The sequence below is a fragment of the Nipponia nippon genome, unplaced genomic scaffold (genome assembly GCF_047370975.1).
Source record: "Nipponia nippon isolate SJK-2023a ecotype South Korea unplaced genomic scaffold, ASM4737097v1 scaffold_1, whole genome shotgun sequence".
Lineage (NCBI taxonomy): Eukaryota > Metazoa > Chordata > Aves > Pelecaniformes > Threskiornithidae > Nipponia > Nipponia nippon.
Genome location: NW_028262290.1, coordinates 165,674,606 through 165,694,513, shown reverse-complemented (window position 1 = coordinate 165,694,513; position 19,908 = coordinate 165,674,606). Strand labels below are relative to the sequence as shown.

Below are 19,908 nucleotides of genomic sequence, written 5' to 3'. Positions count from 1 at the left end.
TTACTTACATCAAGTTGCCATCTTGTTCCCCGAGTGAAATTCATTTTTACCCATACCGATGTCGTTCCTTCATTTTAGTAAATGGATAGCCTAGTCCTCAAACCATTCTTTACATCAAATATTTACTGACTCGCATCTAAGAGCTCTGCAGGGAGCCAACCCTTATTACATGGTGTTCTCTTGACAAAGATTTTATTGGCCTCAATGACTGGTGGCATCTCTGGGATGTGAACTGGTAAATATTACAAACAGGTAGTGCCCTGATGGGTAAAGAAACAGCTATAGCAATAGTTGTTAAAGCAGCAACAGAAGATAGGCATGCTTGTCCAGAAGCATGTGCCTTCATTACAGCTCATCTGACTTACACCTGGTCAGTCCATGAATCTTCAACGAGCCTAAAAGTTCACTCCAAAACCTTTAGGTGCTCTGTAGTCAGCTGGAGAAGAGTAATCCTTTTAGCTCCATGTTAGTTTTAGCATGGTTATGGACAGCTAACCGTGTCTGGGGCTGTATGTGTGTACTGTTTCTAATTGCTCATCATCGCACCCCTGGGATATCATGATGAACTTTGCAAGTCTGCCAATGGAGTTTAATTGCTTCTCAGTCTGCCTGGGGCAAAAGCAATCAAGTTAGCCTGAGCCATGGTTTGACAGTCATTAAAATCATGTCTGTGTGCTGTCGGATCACTAAGAAGTTTCCACTTATCTAGATCGACTCATAGCCACATTGCTCTTAAATCAGCCAGGAGTGCAAGGTGTCTTTCAGCTGTGTGCATATATGCCAGCTTCATATCAGGGTGGGAGGTGAGCTGGCACCCAATCCACCCTGAAGCCTGCAGATATAAACTTACATTGCCCAAATAGTCGGTCTGACAAGGAAAAAACTGAGAAGGGTTTAAAAAACCCTGAGAAGCTTGAAAAGATATCTATTTTCACTGCCTTCTCCATTACAAGAAGTAGGGGACAAGAAATGAAGCCCATAGGAATCAGTTTTGAAATAAACAAAAGAGAGTCGTTCTTGGCATAATGAGTAGTAAACCTGTGTAATAACTTTCTATCAAAGGGCGTCATGGATGCTGAAAGCTCACATGAGTACCAGACAAGACTGGGGAAAAAAAAGGGAAAAAGACACATTCCAATGTCCCAGAGCTGAAAATAGGTGGACATTAAGGAGGCGTTGCGTAGCTTAGACCTATTCTCGTTCTTCCCTTCTACATGCAAAGATGTACATTTTCCTTCTTCCTGTTCAATTCCTACATACTTTTCCATATTTATGATCCTGGTTTGTCCTTGACCTGTTCTGTAGGAACTCTGTTGATGTATGAGAGAATTAACTTCATTTTTTCTATTTGCTGGGAAGGTGATGTGGACAGAGACTTACTCAGGGACGCTCAGAAAATGATTTCCAGTTCTTGGAGCAGGAATGGTATCCTTGTGCTGTTGGGTAGGGCCACAAAACAAATTAGATACCACATCCTTCAGTATTTTGGACTCCAGAACCTAGCTATACCCCTAATCAGAAATAGTCTTTGAAATGACTGTTAGATGGGTGCTTCAGTATGGGCTGGGGTGACAACAGGAACCATCACCAAGGACTCTCTTCATTTCACTACACTTGATCATGTAGTGCCATTTGACAGGTTCTGAGGTGTTCAAGGCATCCCCATGATGTTGGCAGATCATATGGGAGGCTCAAAGGTACCTTAGGACACAGTTGCTCTTTCCTGGTCCTCTTCTCTGATCTCTCCTACTCGCCTATTTCTCCATAGTGTGCCTTGGTATGAAATCCTACATCTGAGAAACCTCTGTATGTTTTCCCAGCTAAGAAATGTCAAATGCCTTTTATAAAATCCTGCTGAAAGAGAAAAGAGAAAAAGAGAAAAAACCCTAACACCAATGACAATAACCAAAACCCCCTCCACCTCTGAAAATACAGGAGATTAAAAAGAGTGAAAAGCAGATAAGAGAGGTAAATAGACACCACTGCAGATGAAGTGGAATTGGTATCAGCTTGAAATCACTTTGATGCCAATCTCCACTTGAGGTTAAGTTCTCTAACAAGTGACACTGTATCTCATCATTTTTATTTTGTCAGCATTTTATCTTTGAGTCAGACAGTTTCACAAAGCATACATGCATATCTTCTAAGGTTTCCTGATTCAGTTGGCAACTTCCTTCAATGCTGCTTTAATAAGCAGTGTCTCCCTAAAAGGTCAGGAGAGATTTATTTAGTGCCTATTCAACTCTGTTATAGTATTGCTGCTTTACATTTGCCTTTGAATTTCAAGGTTATGCAAAAAACTCTCCTTATCCCTTACTCTGCTGTGTAGTAGACTTCAGAATATCTGTTTCCAACATAGCGAATTTAGTGTCTGATATCTACAATGTCTCTGACGTTTATAAAACATTTATCACCATGTTGTGTGTGTGTGTCTCATATCAATGATCAATTTGGAAGACCAAAAGTCTGACAGCAATAAAATAAAACCTTCTACATATATTAAGAGAATGGGAACCACTAAATTATGCTGAGCCTATAAATATTGGATCTGGCTTGTCCCTTGGAAGCACTCCAGTGGTTTCATGGGTCGTATCTATACTTGTAAAACAAAAAGGAAGTTGGAGAGTGAGCCAAGACAGGAGACTTCCATGTTCTCCATTCACATTCTTTGGTATGAACCTGAGTCTGGATATAGATACCTCTGAATCTATAAGTAAAATGGGTCAGGGTCTTTCCAGTGGTCCTGAGGCCAACTGGCACAGTGCAGCCTACAACCCTGCAGTTGAGTTCTTCTACTACTTTTAGGTTGTGACGACCTGAAACAGGATATCTGCATGCACTGCATATTAGGAACAGTCCTTGGCCTGTGCAAACCTCAAAAAAGGCCCAGGCATTTGCTGGAAGGATGCTAATTGGCACTGGCCACGGACAAAAGAAATTAACTATATGGATGACAGAATTTTTGCACTGGGGGAAGCTCCTTGATATGCTTTAACTTATTATTATAGATGTAAACAAAACCTTGGTATTACGAGTTTGGAAGGAGCAAGAAGTTCTTGGTTTATTCTTTTAGAAGTTCCAAGTGTTTCTATACAGCAAGGGTGAGTTTCTTGGCTAGCTGATTGGGTTTGGTTTTTCTTATTTAGCAAAGTATGTCACTCAAAACAAATACAGCTCTTCAGGACTCTACAGGAACAACTTCTAGAGCTCACTCACTGCCAGTACAACCAAGCCAAGAGCCTGCTTTGAAGCGTCTTACATCCTCAGATATTCTGCACATACCTCAAGGATGATACCATGCTTGAGAAGTGACCATGGTTGAGGGAGGAGAGTGATGAGGCAGCTGGGTTGGGTGAAGTATGGGCATAGAGGGAACAGCGACTCTGAAGAAGCCTGTCTGGGAGCTTTCAAAAGATTGAGGACTCCTTCGGTCTCCCTAGGGAATACCCTGGGAAAAGGTGGTCCAGGAAGGAGGACTCTTACCCTTGTCAGGGGAAGTCCAAAACACAGATATAAAAAAGTGGATGTATACACAGGACTTATGTGCATAAGTACACTTACACTTATGTTTTTGAAGATACCTCCTGGTTATAGGCCAGGCTCGTGGGGGTTGAGTTCTGACTCATGTTTTTTGAGCTCTTAGCTTTGGCAACATGGGGCATCCTAAACCAGCCTCTAACAGGTGGTGATGAAGAGGGCTGGGAAATGATTCAGCAAGAACACAGTATTTACGGCTATAAAGGCAAAATGACTTCTGGGAAGCAGGAAAATGCAAGTTATTTTTAGGAAAGAAAGGACAATGAAGTCTTGTCTACACTGTGAGTTTTCCCCAGCTCCCAAGCTGGCCTGGAAGCTGTCTGAAATCACTGTGTAAACAATTGCCCAGCTGCCAGAATCAATGTTACCACCCCCTTAGTTTTAACCAGATTTCAGAGGGTTTATCTGCTCTGTTTGCCAACAGGACTGTGTCCCTGAGTTGTAGTGCATTATTCCTCGCAAATAGCCTCATGAAACAGGGCAGAGCTCTTTCTTTGCCTTCTTCAGAGCTAGTGGTCACAACACAGAGAGGAGAAATTAATTATTTAAGGGCAAACATGAAGCATGTGACAGAACAGGGTCTTGATCCCAAGGTTTGAGCTAACCCTCTAACCATCGCACTGCCTTGTTCTAATTGTGCTTCAGGTCTTTTAAAAACTACTGAAATTTTGGAAGGACAGATCACTTGCATAAAGATGACGTTATTTTTCTCCACAAAGATGATGACTGGTAGATTTCAAGTCAACTTTTAAACCATTTTTTTTTTCATTTTCTTTGTTTTAGAAGAACAAGGCCTGGAAATACGGAGTGAGAAGCTCTGAAAGCAGAAAGGCGTAGGAAAAAAGGGCATCCCCAAAAACATATTTTTTAAAATGATTTAAACAAGTCTCATGACTTCTAGTCTGAACTGGAAATCTGGCACATCTTGTGTGTACAAAACCACCACCTTTCTACTCAAGATGTTGTCTAGTTCCATGTCACAGCCCCAATATTTAATCAGCTCCACCTAAACCGACCATGATTTGCATCTAACTTGTTCTTAAAATCCTAAAATGAGGGAGATTTCAATACTTCATTACTCTCATCATTCGGAGTCTGTTCTACTACCTGCCCTAAATGTCTATTTCTATAATTAAGTTCATTTTCACTTGTTCTGTCCGCAGTGGACCAGGAAAACACAATATTTCTTTGATCTAGTTAGTGATCTTTGAGGTTTTTGAAAACTATTTCCAGGCTTTTCCTTGGCATTCTCTACAGTAAAACTTTTTTCTTTGCAGGCCATTATTTCCGCTTCTCCTCACCTCTGTACCACTTTGACCTTCACCACTGACCCCAAATGGAGTGTAGGACATATCAACCTTCTCAGATTTTCACAGTAATTTTTCCTGTGTTTCAGCATTCATTAAACCCTTGCCCATTATTTTCCATATTTTCCACTCTTTTACAACAAAGGAGTTGCATTCAGCCACTCCTTTCCTATTCACAAATGTATGAATGTTGAAACAGTGTTTGGAAAAGTGTGTTTAAGTTGACCTGAAGTAAAAGAACCAGATAAAATAAGGGTTTAATTTTCTCCAAATCTTCTTTAGTCCCTCTTAGCCATTAGCTTCCTGCACCACTGAAATGCTTCTCCGAAAGTCCTCAGATTGAACTGTTGCGTATATGCTCAGTAAGTAGAATAAAATGGACTCTTCTTTCTGTTTGTCTCTTTCCAGTACATAACAGGATAAAATATTCAGTTTGGGGAATTTGTCTGAAAAGGTTTGGCAGCTTTCTGAGATTTTTTTGGCCGGTGGGACAATCTGATTTGGCAAACGAGCTAAGAAGTTGTTGAAAGAATTAAACCGTATTATTGGATCAGATGTGATATGGCTGTTTTGCCAGAACTGTGTTTTGGAGGTCTCATTTCCACTGGTGGTATTTTTCAAATTATACAGGCTAGGTGGCTTTCTTATACGTGTGTAGTTAAAAAGGTCCTCAGATCCCCCACACAATGAACATTTTAGTCTGAAATGAAAACAGAATAATTTTCAAGCATTCTTTTTTTTTCTCAGAAGTTCACATTCAATGTCTAAGTCATTAGATGCCTAAGTCTTTAGGCCTAAAACCTATTGTAAATTTACAGTTTATTTATTGGGTAAAATCCCAGCAGGCAGCAGGTCAATGCTTACATAAATTGCATGTCCTTTCTTCTTGCCAGTTCTTGTGCTTGGTTGAATTTTTCAAGTCTGCAGAGGAGAATGACTGCTGTCTGGAAGGCTCAGAACAGATAATTTTACTTACCCTCCTCCTGTGAACAGGAAACTGCTTCCCCTTGAGGATTTTCCATGAGGAATGTGTCCCTCAAATCACTTTCATGCTTGCAAGGGTCCTAACTGAAAAAAAGAAAGCTGTTTGGGAAATGTAGGGCATCAGTTATAGCTTATATTGGACAATGAAGTCAGACTGAGACTTTTACAGGGAGCAGGGGGACAATAAGTTCTTGAAGGAAATCTGAAGTTCACCTTCAGCTTGGTCTAGTAACCCGGGGTTGAACCTATTGTCTTCGGTAAATGCAGGAGCTCTCATGCACCAGCTAAAATGCTCAGGTTAGTTGTCTCAGAGATTATTGCTCTTCTTTTAAGTCAGGTCTGAACCCCCCAAGGAGAGAAAAGGCCACCATTCTAGCATGGTTCCACCACGTTCAGCCTTGGCTTCTATTCAGTCCTTGAGCTAATGCTTCATCTTTAATTAACATGTAGGTTTCATATGGGCCAGAATTATGTAAGAACATACATTCACAAAAAATACGGTGTTTTTATATATCTTTTTTTGCTAGGTAGCCCTGTTTAACAAGATTAACCTGGAAATGTATATAAAGACCACCTGTGATAGGTGGATATTAACTCAGATGTGCCACCAATCACAAGTCTTCCATTCACTAGTCCCCTGGTTATGATTTCTGGCAAATTTACCTCTTTCTTTTTCTCTCGATTATGCAGCCCTCGTTTAGCTTCCTTGGAAGCAGGTTATAACCTGCCCCACTGTTTCATATCTCTAGAAATGAGAAGAGTGAAATGTGGCTCACCTTCTGCACCATTCTGACAATCTCCTAAATGTTAGGTGTAAAACCAAACCTTAGAAATGCACAGTCTTTGCAACACCAAGGCAATGGACCTGGTTCATCCCAGTGGCATGGTAAATACCCCAGCAGAGCAATTTCTGTGTCCTCTTTCTACAGATCTTCCTTGTGCATTGCACCGTGCCCCTTGAATGCTGGTAAACCAAAATATAGGCCACCTTCCTGTATCTTCACTGAACGCCCTGCTTTGTTGCCTGAGGGGGATTGTGCCTGAGGCTGGTGCCCAAAAACTCTGCTCAGATCTGTGTGCAGGGGTAGGAAACACGGCAGTTTATTCAGGCTCCACTGTTTCCACCATCTCTTTCACATCAAAGTAAGAAGAGTCTCAGCAGCTTTTTCTTTCCTCTGTAACAAAGCTAGTAATATTCTGAAAGTGCAAATAAAACTTTTCAACAGAGGAACAGCTCCAGAAATGCCTTAGATGGGCAATTTTTCTAATATCCAAAGCTGGTACATGACAATTCTGTGGCAATCAAGGAAATTTATGAGTCACTATTTCCAATAACTAAAGGACATGAGGTCTCAGAATCTCCTAATAGGTTTCTTTCCAATCAGACATGGACAAATCATTCCACTGAAATAACTTCCCGTTTGCCCTCAAAAAACCTAAAATGTATTGCTGTTGGGAAGATATATATTTTTTTCCAACTGTTTAGAAAAAAAATCTGGATGGAAATTTTAAATTAAATTGAATCCCTTTCTTTATCTTGAGGTTCTCTTTTACTGTTGCTTGTCTCAGGATGCCATCACTGGCCTGTGAGGATCAATCTTATGGGCATCACAAATCACCCATAAGGCAGCTCTTGGACACACAAATGAGTGAAAATTGGGAATGAAGGCCAGGATACTTCTCTGAAGGAAGGCAAAGGAGGATATCAAAGCATGGCAGTTGATTTATGCTTGGCAGGCAGATGTTTGTAGCGTGGGCATATCTCTGATAGGTGATGGGGAACCTTAACAGAGCAAAGGCAGGACTGATGTTACATTGCTCTGCGGGAAATGGTGTGGCTTTGCAAAGCACTGTACAAAAACCAAAAGTTTTGTCCCAGAGTATCAGGGAAAAACATACCTAATGAGCCCACAAAAGAGGAGACAACCCCATGTATGTGAGGTCTGCTATCCTCTACAACTTCCATCAGCAGTTGCTGGAACTGTTAGCATTTACTGTCTTTATACCAGCAACTCAACAAGACCAGGAGATGGGCCAAATATTGTTCTAATACCACCTATGCTGTTAATTTTTTAGCTCAGTCTCTAGCATGGTTTGGGCCCAGGTTGACTAATATTTTCCAAAACAATTCCTGAGTATTGTTCAGGCATTATCACAAACCAGGAATCCTTCCAACTGCGCAATTTGGATGCAACCAGACTGTTTCAGATTTCAGCTATGTGGATGTACGCCCTGGTGGGGCAGATGGCTTCTGGGCCAGGGAACGGGTGCTGGCTCATTTCTTTACCAGCATAGGTGTATCCTCTGAGTGCAATAAGAACAGGATTTGTGCCCAGAGTTGACAAGTGTCTATCCTAAATCAGACTGCACTTCATTATATTATGGCCATAATAGTTGGACTGTGAGAGTCAATCTGTTGGATGTGTACATCCGTGCTTCTACTATTACCATATGTCTGGGTCTTTCTTTTTTTTTTTTTGCCTGGAAATTTTTTCCGCGTATATGTCAGGCTGCTTACTATCTCCTTCCTTGGATCAGTTGACTTCTTTGCCCTTTCCCAGCTGTTACTTTTGAAGACAAAGCTGCAGCTCTGCCCCCTCTAGCTCTGAATTTCTAGCTTTTTGCCTATTGTCTAGCTCTGAATTTCTGGCTTTTTTCCTGTTGCTGTCCAGGTCTGTGGGAGGGTCTTTTTTACCCTGCTCCTACACAGCTCTGTCTCACCTCGTGTCCCTTCTCCCCTATACACACCTCAGGAAGGAGTCAGGCTAAGACAACTATGATCCCAAGCAAGATTTAGAGGTGGATACTCTCAACTGTCTTCAGTTTTGAGCTCCTCACTACAAAAAAGACATTGCGGTGCTAGAGTATGTCCAAAGAAGAGCAATGAAGCTGGTGAAGGACCTAGAGAACAAGTCCTATGAGGAAGACCTTATCACTCTCTACAACTTCCAGAAAGGAGGTGTACCTTGAAAGTAAATGAATCTACATCTATGGCAACAGCAACAGCAGTGTATCTCCACTCATTTTTACTCTTAATTGGGATAAGTATAACCTTTTCAGTGCAAACACAAAATCCTTTGGACAGATCCCAACTCACGCTCCAGCTTAGATTTTCAATTAAAAATTGATATCAAACAATTAGATACACCCATACCTCCAACACAACCTCCTATGAAACTGTCTCCTTACATTTGTAACACTGGTCCCTACATAATTAAAAACATAGGGCAACAGCGAGTGTTGTTTAACTCATTATGGTCTCTCAAATGAACAGAACTATCGATGCAGCTCAATATCTCTACAATTAAACCTACCTGCTCACCATTCCTGGATACATCTTATACGGGACGGTTAGCATTGCTGCATGGACGATCCCTCCAAAACGATCAAGGAGAGATGTGACTGGTGTCTTAGGAACAGGATTAGGGATACTAAACAGCATAGACATTGAAGTCTTAGCAAACAAAATCAGTGCAGCAACAATTTATACAAATTGGACCAACCGCTACAATCCTCTCTATTGGAACTGGGAACTAATCAATGGCTCTTATCTGATGTATTACCCCAATTGGAAAGAATCAGTGAGAAAGACCATCAATTAATTGCAAACGCACTAGGTGCGACCCAAATTAATGTCTCTCTCACTCTTAGCTGTATTCAAGCTCAACAGTCTACTGTGGCAGCAATTATAAGAGAAGGTGAAGAAGGCACCTTACCCACCGAAATTTGAAAAGTAATTTGGGATAATGCAATCAAATTTGAAAGGTTAATTCCAGTCATGGTGGCAATTAGTTACTTTCACCTATGATCCCACTACCAGTAAAATCACAGCTTTTATTTTGACAATACGCAATGTTTCGGTATACACCGTATACCCAATCATTGTGCTGGGGTTAAATCACAATGGAACTGCACTCTATCTGTTAGAACATAGAGTATGGGCCCAATAAAATGGGAACAAATGGCAAACCATTGATGTTGATGCATGTGTTGTGCGGGAACAACAGAGATTTATTTGTGAAAGTAATACCATTAAGGCCCAAGACATTTGTCTTGACACTGAACAAAATGTTTGTCATTTTGAAATATGTCCTCATAAAACCCCTGAAACTATACTTACGTATGTTGAAAACAGATGTATTTGCATGAGAACCCTCTGTGATTTTCTATCTATAGACAACACCACTGTAAACATATATAATCACTCAAATACTTGTATTTGTAATTTTAACAAAATCATAGGTTGTGACTTCAACTATTCACCTCCTGTCACGACCCATCAATTGCTGCAATCCAAATATATATCATATTAAGATTTATCACCTGCCCTCATTGGAATGAATCTGACATTGGCAAAAGAACTGTTGCAACATGAAGACCTGAGCCAGTTGCTGAAATGAATTTGGGACAATGGACGAAAAACCCTGATCACCATCCATCATGATACAGAAAAGATACATCGTGTCTTGGAAAGAGTGAAGAAAGATGGAGAACATCAGTGGTGGGATACCTTATTTGGATGGTCCCCAACAGCTATCGGGATACTAAACAAGATGTTACACCCTACTGTGATTTTGTTAACTTTTGTTATACTATATGTTTGTTATTGAACATTTTCCTATATGCGAGGTTGTGGGGAATAGCTAGACAAATAGCACTGTTACAAAAACCTCCTTGCACATATAAAATTGCTTAATCATATTTGATAGAATCTTAATAATCAAGGAAATCAACCAAAAATTTCCCTTAAAATTACAATTGGCAACATTACTCTGTTTATAGGCACAGAGGCAAGAAGCAACCACACCACCACTCTGTGGAAAGACATAGATTGACTTTAGTCACAGAGTGGACTGTGGTGGTGCATTCTCCCCCCTCCTCTGGACTGCCTTATGATCACAGTGACTCCTGTCAAGGCTTGGCCCTTGAGCAATGAGTCTGGCGATCAGGTGCCCCTTGGTCATACCAGGCACTCTTGCATGGTTGAGCTGGGGAACAAGAATGCCTTGATCCCACCTGGCATCATCAGTCACCCCCTGACAGCTTGGGAACACCTCATTGTGGATCGTAACTCAGGCGGATCGGTATGGGAGGATCGTACCTGTCTTGCTGACATTGATGAGGACTCAGCAATTACTGACCGGAGCTGTGGCCAGAATGGAAATTTACTGATGCCTAAAGTCAATCATCTCACAACCCTATAAACAGCAGTACCACGGGAGACCCTTTGAGCTCTCCTGGACTGCAGCGGGCTGCGCCAGTATCTCCCTCTGAGTGGGACGCCTCTCAGAGCTGCGAAGTCTTAAGTTTGCATATGGAGGCCTGGCAACAGGACCTGGGCTGATCTCTGGTGCCCTTCCCTCCTTGAGGCCCAACCTTCACCCACTGAGACAATCATTTGAAGTGAGTATTTCACTGAACTTGAGGGGAATTTTTAATAGATACCTTTATCTACGCATACCAAACTCACGAGGGATTTTAAGAGGTACCCTTGTTAGGCCTATTGTGTGATTGTGTGTGTGTGAGAATCAATTCAAATATCATAGTAAACTTTATTTAATCACTTTGTAGATGCTAGTGTAACCAATGATTAGTTACTGCTAAATTCTTGTGATTCTCTCCTTACTGTAAACAAACCCTAAGTTGCTGCTAAATACATATAATCCTTAGCCATAAACTGTTGACCAAGTCTGAGGCTAGGATTGGATCCAGCTCCACCTAGGGTCCTCTCTGAGAAGGAGTTTAGAAAGCAAGGGGGTCCATTCTGAACCTTGTGACTCAACGGGAGGGCCTCCTTTGCCCTCCTTGTATTTCCTTCTATCTCAATCTTCCCTTCTCTCTCTCTCCCTCTCTCTCCCCCATTCATTTAATAAGTAATAGAGAGAACCTTGCCATCAAACTTTGCTAAATCACCCTTTTATAAATGTCTATTAAAATCACTATTTGCAAATATCTTTGACAGTGATTATTTAAGTGACCTAACCGCTCATTTGCGACAGGAGGTCATAGTGAGGTGGGGGTCGGTCTCTTCTCCCAAGCAACAAGCAATAGGACAAGAGGAAACGACCTCAGGTTGTGCCAGGGGAGGTTTAGGTTGGATATTAGGAAAAATTTCTTCACTGTAAGGGTAGTCAGGCACTGGCACAGGCTGTCCAGGGAAGTGGTTGAGCCCCCACCCCTGGAGGTATTTAAAAGACATGTAGCTGTGGTGCTTAGGGACATGGCTTATTGGTGGACCTGTCAGTGTCTGGTTAACGGTTAGACTCAATGATCTAAAGGTCTTTTCCAACCTAAATGATTCTATGATTCTGTGAAAAGCAAATACAACTGTTTAGCCAAAGCCAAAAGCTTTATTTCTCCTCCTTGATCACATCACACCTAAATGTGACCAAATCAGCGCCCTGAGCTCTGCCTCCCTGTCCCTCTCATACCCTCCCTCAGTAAACCAGGCTCAGTCCCATGCTCCTCACCCATTCACCAGCTCTGCAGTCCCATGAAACCAAAGTTCTACCCACCTCCCCATGCCATATCTTCTGTGGACTTCTCCTTTCCAGTGTTTTCAGATGCACAATCCAGCACAGGTACCACAAGCTGCTGTTTTGCTGTTAGGAACAGAGGCCTGGATGGGTCACATCTTTCAGACCCCCCAAATTATAGGGCCCCAGACAATTGCATGAACCTAAAGCAAGTTCTCGTTCAGGTCCTGTTGGTTCAGGGAACCTTCTCTGGAAGAGAGCTTGTTTGCAGGCTGTACTCCTATGCTCCACATCTGCCTTTGGGAATCTGCGTTCACAGCCTCCCAATCCAGCTCATTTTCTCACAGCCGGTTGTTAAAACAACCCCACATGGGCTGATAAGGACCATTCTGGCAAAGAGGGTCAGCTTGATTCTGTCTCTGTAGTGTCCGTGCTGACTTGCAGCCATTCCTTCCTTTCCTGCCCCTTGGAGCTCAACGACTACATAGCCTGAAGCTTGCTTAACCATCATGCAACTGATCCTGCTCAGGGAAGATGGTATTTAAGAAGGACCTCAGGATGGTGATCGTGCCCCTGTACTGGGCACTGGTGAGGCCGCACCTCAAGTACTGTGTTCAGTTTTGGGCCCCTCACTACAAGAAGGACATCGAGGTGCTGGAGCGTGCCTAAAGAAGGGCAACAAAGCTGGTGAAGGGTCTAGAGCACAAGTCTTACGAGGAGCTGCTGAGGGAGCTGGGGGTGTTTAGTTGGGAGAAGAGGAGGCTGAGGAGAGACCTTATTGCTCTCTACAGCTACCTGAAAGGAGGCTGTAGTGAGGTGACAGTTGGTCTCTTCTCCCAAGCAACAAGCAATAGGACAAGAGAAAACGGCTTCGAGCTGTGCCAAGGTAGGTTGGATATTAGGAAAAACTTCTTCACTGAAAGGGTAGTCAGGCATTGGAACAGGCTGCCCAGGGAAGTGGTTGAGTCTCCATCCCTGGAGGTATTTAAAAGCCGGGTAGATGTGGTGCTTAGGGACAGGGTTTAGTGGTGGACTTGGTAGTGTTAGGTTAATGGTTGGACTTGATGATCTTAAGGGTCTTTTCTAACCTTAACAATTCTATGATTCTATGTGCATCTAGAGGCATGGGAGAACTTGCAATCCAGGCCTGATATGGATGGCAGGCAGCAAAATGTTTGTAAGGCTTTGGTGTTTACCACAACAGAGACAGCATTAAACGATTATTCATTTGGACTCTCCCTCAACCTTATGTTTCCAGAGTGGTAATGGATAGCAACAAATCCCTGCTATATTTCCAAACATGCATGTAAGATAGTAGTTTTTGACCCCCCCCAAAAAAGGTCTGGGGCAATCAAAGCCATGCCTGTTAATTGCACAAGGTGAAGATGGTGCCATGCACACATCTCCTGGAAAGCGCTTCACAGAGCTGAAGGGCCGGTACTCCTCAGGTTGTGTTTCCTGTTGTCTGTGTTCCTCAGGAGAGAGGTTTCCCAAAGGCTATGGACAGCATCTCCCTGGTATCTCTCCCTCTCAACCACATGCCACCACCCAGTGGGTCAGCTCAGCCCAGCTTTCCACCTCTCTGACTAAGAGAGAAAATGAAAAGGGGAAATGTGTGTTAAGCCTTTTCATTAATAACCAGAAACACACAACACAAGTGACCCTCAGTGCACGTGTCCCACCCCCTCGTCCATGCATCTGCTGTCCCCAACAACTCGCCCCTGACGGCACATTCCAGCCAGGACGGGACTTGTGCCCTACACAGCAGTTCTGTCCCTCTCCCAGTTCAGCGACTCATCAAACAGAAAGCCACAGAAATTAAACGATTAGTCTTTATTTCTATACACATGGGGCATTGATCCTAGGGTCTGTTTTATGGGCTGGGGAGGGGGGAAATGGGATGGGGACAGGGTGGGGGAGACCATGAGTGCATTTCATTTATAAAGTCAAGCCCTGTTCTAGTGAAAATCGAAGTTCCTGTTTCTTTCCCTCTGTATTAGACTCCCTGTCCTCTTACAGGAAGTCTTAATAAAGTCTCCAGGGATGTTTAAAATGAATTTAAAAAAAAATCATAATCCCCATATGGAAGCATTGGCATCAGTAAGATACACCACTGTGTGATAGCATGGAGCCAGGGAATATTTGAAAGCCTGTAAAATAAACTCATTAAATTGGTATTCTGAATGCATTGCCTATGGAGAAAGCCCCCATAAGTTACTTCCTATCTCTTGAGCAAAGAAAAAGATGTGACTGAGTTTCAGAGCTGAGGCATTTGAGGCTGGGATGGAGGGAGAGCAGCACTACATTATGTAGAAGGGACAAACAGCAAGGGACGGACCCTCGCTGCAAAGCACAGAGCTGGCTTTCTGCTTCAGGGAGTTTTGTTTCAAAGCCATCCCTCCTCATGCGAATGAACAGTCCAGAGCTCATTTGGTCAGCCACAGACAGACTTTCCACGTGCAAGGGGATGGCAAGAGGTCTTTGAATGCTAGAAATAGTATCAGGTAGAGACTACCACAATGGGGTCTCAGTTTTTGAGAGACAGCAAGGCAGGACCAACCACCAAAGTGCTGGGAAGTGATGGCCCCAGATGGCTGCAGACCCCAGGCAGCAAGCAAGACACACTACAGAGGATCATAAGAATAGGCCATCTGTCCAAGGGCCACCAAAATCCAGTCTTCCTTCAGCATTAGACTAGCCAAAGGTCCCTGCAGCCCAGCCTCTTGTCCTGGACGGCAGCACAAAAATGCCCAGGAAAGGCAAAAAGAACAGGTCAAGTATGGACTGAAGATATTCTGGAGAAGTCTCCTAGTCTTGAGGTAAAAGGAGACTTTCTCTTCCTTAGAATCACAAACTCAAGAGAGCTGTGAGTAACAGCCCACAGAAAGGCAAATTACAGAAGTCTTTATATCTTGGTTTCCTTTTTCCCTTCACTCTCCTCAAAGTAAAAGAAGTTCCTCCAGTGCACTGTATCACCTCTTTAGTTTCTCAACAGCAGATTTTGAAAGTGAACATGCATTTCTATTGTGTCTTAAATAGGAGAATTTCTATTGTGTCCTATGACCTCCCTGCAAATAACTCTGTTTTGACAGGCAGTTTTATGGTAAGAGAAGATAGCGAAGTTCAGGGAGGCTTCGCCACTATTATTTTAGATCAAATCCCTTGAGCATCTTAAGAAGGAAATGTGCACAAAACCCTCTTTCACAAGATCAGTGCTCAGGTCCCATCTATTGTCCCATATTTTGCTTCTGACATTAAGCAGATTGCCTTTTGTGCCCCAGTTACCCTGCATGACACTTCTCAGTCTGCAGGAGTCCAGACTAAGGGACTCAGCACATCAGGGACCCAGCAAACGAAGAAGATGTGTTTTGTTTAGCCAGAAAAGATTAGGACCATAAAAGTCTTTCGGGTCTATGTGTAGAAATGAGGGGAGTGCCATGCAAAATGCCATATGAAATTAGGAACAGTAGAGAGCCAGAGTTATCTCACAGTTATTGTCTGATGCATCTCTAAGACACCTTAGGGGTTTTAGAGTTACACTTCATGAGGGCATTTAGCTGGCTGGTGCATTTGCAGGAACACACTCAAAGGACCCCAGTTTCTCCCCCCATCCCTCCCTCCAAAAAAAAGAAAGAAAGAAAAAGAGGGAAAGGAAAACTTTTGCAGGTTTTTATTTCTGAAAAAGACCCTTTTCTTTAAGCCTACAAAACCCTATCTCTTTGAAAATGGCCACCCACGTCAGTAACATAAAGACCAACCTGACCTACAGATGAAAAGCTCCATCTCTAGTCCTGGAAATATTTTGGGGTTGATCCTTTTCTTTTTTGGCCACTGGAAGGAAAAACCCATGGTTTTAATGGCTCTACCTCAGGTTTGGGACTCCACATGTCACCTGGTGAAGGGGGAAATCTCCCAGTCCCAGTGAAGACCTTATTTGTTCTCCATGGGTCTAACCAGGTGATCAGGACAGCACAGGTGGTCCAGATTTCTTCCTTGCTACATCTCAAAAGGGAGCTGGGCACGGAGAGTTTACTTTCACAAGGTAGATCCAAGATACTTCTAATATTTAGATGGGTATTATGAAATCAATAAGAAGCAGCAGTTCTTATTTGGAGTCCCACTGTGTAATGAAGTACACAAAGAGAGGAAAAAAAAGACCATCTATTTCACTGAGACCCTCTGGGGCAGCTGTAATTACTCCAGAGAATTTCATGCTCTGGAGAAAGCTGCAATTTAGTGGTGAAAAGGCATCATGAACTTTCCCAGCAATAGATGCACCTTGTGTGTAGTATCTCCTGGCAGATCAGCACAGAACCTATGCTTAGGTTTTCATTGCTTTTCATTAATACTAAAAGCAAAACCAACGAGGAAAAAGGAGCAGGAGGAAAACAATGCAGACAGCTTTTCCATGGGCTTCTTTCCCAAACAAACCAGGAATTAAATTAAAAAACTTCAGCTTCCCATCTCCTCCTATTGACCTGCTTATCCAGACTTACGATCCTCACTGCAACTCCCTGGGGACACGTAGCTAGGTGGACTTAAGTTTCATCCATCAAAGCCAATGACTATTTTCTTGATGTCTCTTACATCAATGATGTCCTTGGGGTATTAAGCTACTGTCAGCTGCACTCTTACCTCTATTTACCAGTGGAAGAACAACACTGGAAGAAGATATGATAGCTCAGGTAGATAAACCAATGCCATGAAAGTCTTCTTTGGACCGAAGACGACATGTTACCAATGCCAGGCTTGATTTAACACCACAAATAAGACAAAATATATCCAGCACAAACTACTTTTAAAACTGTCTCCACGTATTACAGAGGAAGAACAAGGTCCCCTCTAGTGGAAAACTATGGAATACGTGGAGCAGATCATGCAAGTCCTTCCTCGTCCTGGCTCCGTAGTATCTCGGTTTGTTTTCTCCACACTACCCTTGCCACGCACTCACCATCAGGCTCATCTAACGAAAGCAGAGCCACTGTCATTACTACCTGGATGTCTGAGCCCTAGGTCTTAAATCCTTCTTTTGGCCTCTGGGAGTTATTGTCTCACTTATGTTTTCAGAGAAATCAGCGTATCTCCAGTCTTGTCATTAATGATTCATTTTGCAAAGCTTCAGCAGCTGTGGATGTAATTTTTCCAATGCAATTTCTCCATCTGGTGGTGTAAAAAGCAGCTCCCAAGCTGCTGTTGGGCAGTGTGCTCCACTCCAGCAGTGCTATTTTACACCCACTGAGATCTGGCTTTCAGATTCCACCTGACCACTGTAATATGAGCTAGGGGAAAACACACACCAGTCTTGGACCATGCCTGTAAATTTACTTCCCTCCATGCCCATTTCAGACATTATGGTAAGTTTTGTTAGGCAGGATGTTTTCCTCAAAGTCAGCAACTCCCAGTAATGTACTCCCTTCATTCCACCCATACACTTCCACTCTGACAGCTTAGAAATAAGTTCATACATCCCCTCAGGTGACCCAGGGCTGGTCCTTCTCAGAGGAGAATTTTTTAATTAACACAGCATCTTTTTTTCTAGTAAGACATGACTACAAACTAGTGTGATCCAATATGTAAGAGTTTTAATGTATTTTCTGTCTGATCTTGGCAGAAATTAATTAAGATGAATTGCAAAGGATTCAGCAGTCCCAGATGTAGTATTTTTTTTCTTTTTTTTTTTTTTTTGAGTGAGAGAGATGATGGTTGTATTGGGAAGGAGGGGGTTAAGGAAAGTGCTCTTTTACTCTGTGATAGTGAGTGTAATGACAAAGTGAAGTGAAGAGGCAGATTTTCTTCATTGAAGCTTTCGTATCAGGAATAAATTTGCTCCTCTTCCCTCTCACCAAATAGGTACAGACTGAGTCAGCATCCTCATTCTGTACATCATAAGCAGCTTTAACAGCAGGATTAACAGCACCACGCCGTATTTCCAGCCGCAGAACAGGGAAGCAGTCCTTCCTGCCCAAATCACAGCTCCATCCCATCCTACAGCTCCTTTACCTGTGAACTGGAGTTTGTAAATCGTATGCACCCACTCAGTCCCCCCAGGAATACCCAGTGAGCTCATGCAGCCTTGTGCAGTTCCCAGGGAGTGACATCTGTGCACACAGGCAAATAGTATGGCCTGAATGCAATTTTTAAAATCTTTTTTCCTTTCTTTTCTTTGTGACTCCTTATGAAAGAAATCAAATAAACAGGGAGAGAACAGAAGAAAGCAGGTAACTGAAATATAATGATTGACACCCATCATGTTTCTGTGTGTTGGAATCAACGTGCTTTCATTAACTCTGGCACTAGGAGCCTCTGCAGCTCCCTGAGTGAAGGTGTGTTAATATGAACTGATACCTCATCAGGTGTTAAACATGCACATACACAAACATACACAGACTGGATTACAGACCTGCACTCCTGCAGGGTTGCCTCCTCCCCAGCTGGCTGTATGACTCTTGTATTCCCTTTTGTTCCAGCTGAAAAAGTGGATAAAAGTCCTTTTCCTGGTCTTACATACAGCCCAGTAGTTGTTCTGAGCCATAAACCTGGACAGCTGAGACCTCTCAGGCTGAGGAGGGAATTGAAAACAGGTCCTCTGCTCCTGCCTGGAAGCTGCAATCCCCACTCATCTTCAGCCTCTGAAAAATTAGGGATGGGGCTGAGATTCAGACTTAAACATACGTGTCTATAATGTACATATTCACACTCTTCATTGGGCATCACTGCAGTGGATGGAGACAGAATCATAGAATCATAGAATCGTTAAGGTTGGAAAAGACCCTTAAGATCATCGAGTCTAACTGTTAACCTAACACTGCCAAGTCCACCACTAAACCACGTCCTCCAACCACTTGTCTGCATATAGGGGCAGAATTTCTGACCCTGACTTCTGGCCGTACTCCTCTAGCATGGCAGATCAGACCTGGAGGCAGTGAACTGTCACTATTCACACTCTTAGTAAATATTTCTGTGGTTGTGAATATCTTTCCCATCCTTTCTCCTCAAGTCTTACACCACCTCTTCAGTAGCTCTGGTGCTTTTGGGGACTTTCATGAGCTGACTGACCCCATTAACACAGTGGAACATGCTCTTCTTTTTGCTGGGTTCATTTTCTACCAGGATGGGTTGGGTAGGAGAGAAGAGAGGGGAAAGGAAAAGTGGGACAAATGAGAAATGTCTTTGCAGTGACAGATCAGTTCTCTGTGTTGAAACCACAGGGTGTATAGAAAGCAGTTGGATTAATAAAAATCTAACTCATGGGGCCTGAGGCAAATAAGCTACTGGAGATAACTCCCTCCTTGCCCCATGGAGTAGACAACGCCATGCTCAGAAATGGTGTATCCAGCAGAGACAATAGGTAGAGCTTTAGTCCTCATGATAGTTTGCAAACTATCCCCCGTTAGCTTTTTAGCTAAATACCCCATGGCTGTTAAGGCATAAATTGCTGAAATATTTACAAAACACACTTGGGAAAAAGCTGCTCCTGATAAAACTACTCTTCAAAATTTTCCAGGAGGTGAGAGGAATAGCAGCCACATAAAAGTGTAGCAAACCCCCTGGTTTCAAAACTGCTCAGGTAGTGAGCAAAGACATGAACACATTCAGCCCTGCTC

The 19,908-nt window shown here is 42.8% G+C and overlaps 1 pseudogene; it reads left to right on the top strand.

Annotated features, from left to right (window-relative positions):
- Positions 1-10,438, top strand: part of LOC148057699 (uncharacterized) — an 80,123-nt pseudogene extending 69,685 nt beyond the window's left edge.
- The last annotated feature ends 9,470 nt before the right edge of the window (positions 10,439-19,908 follow it).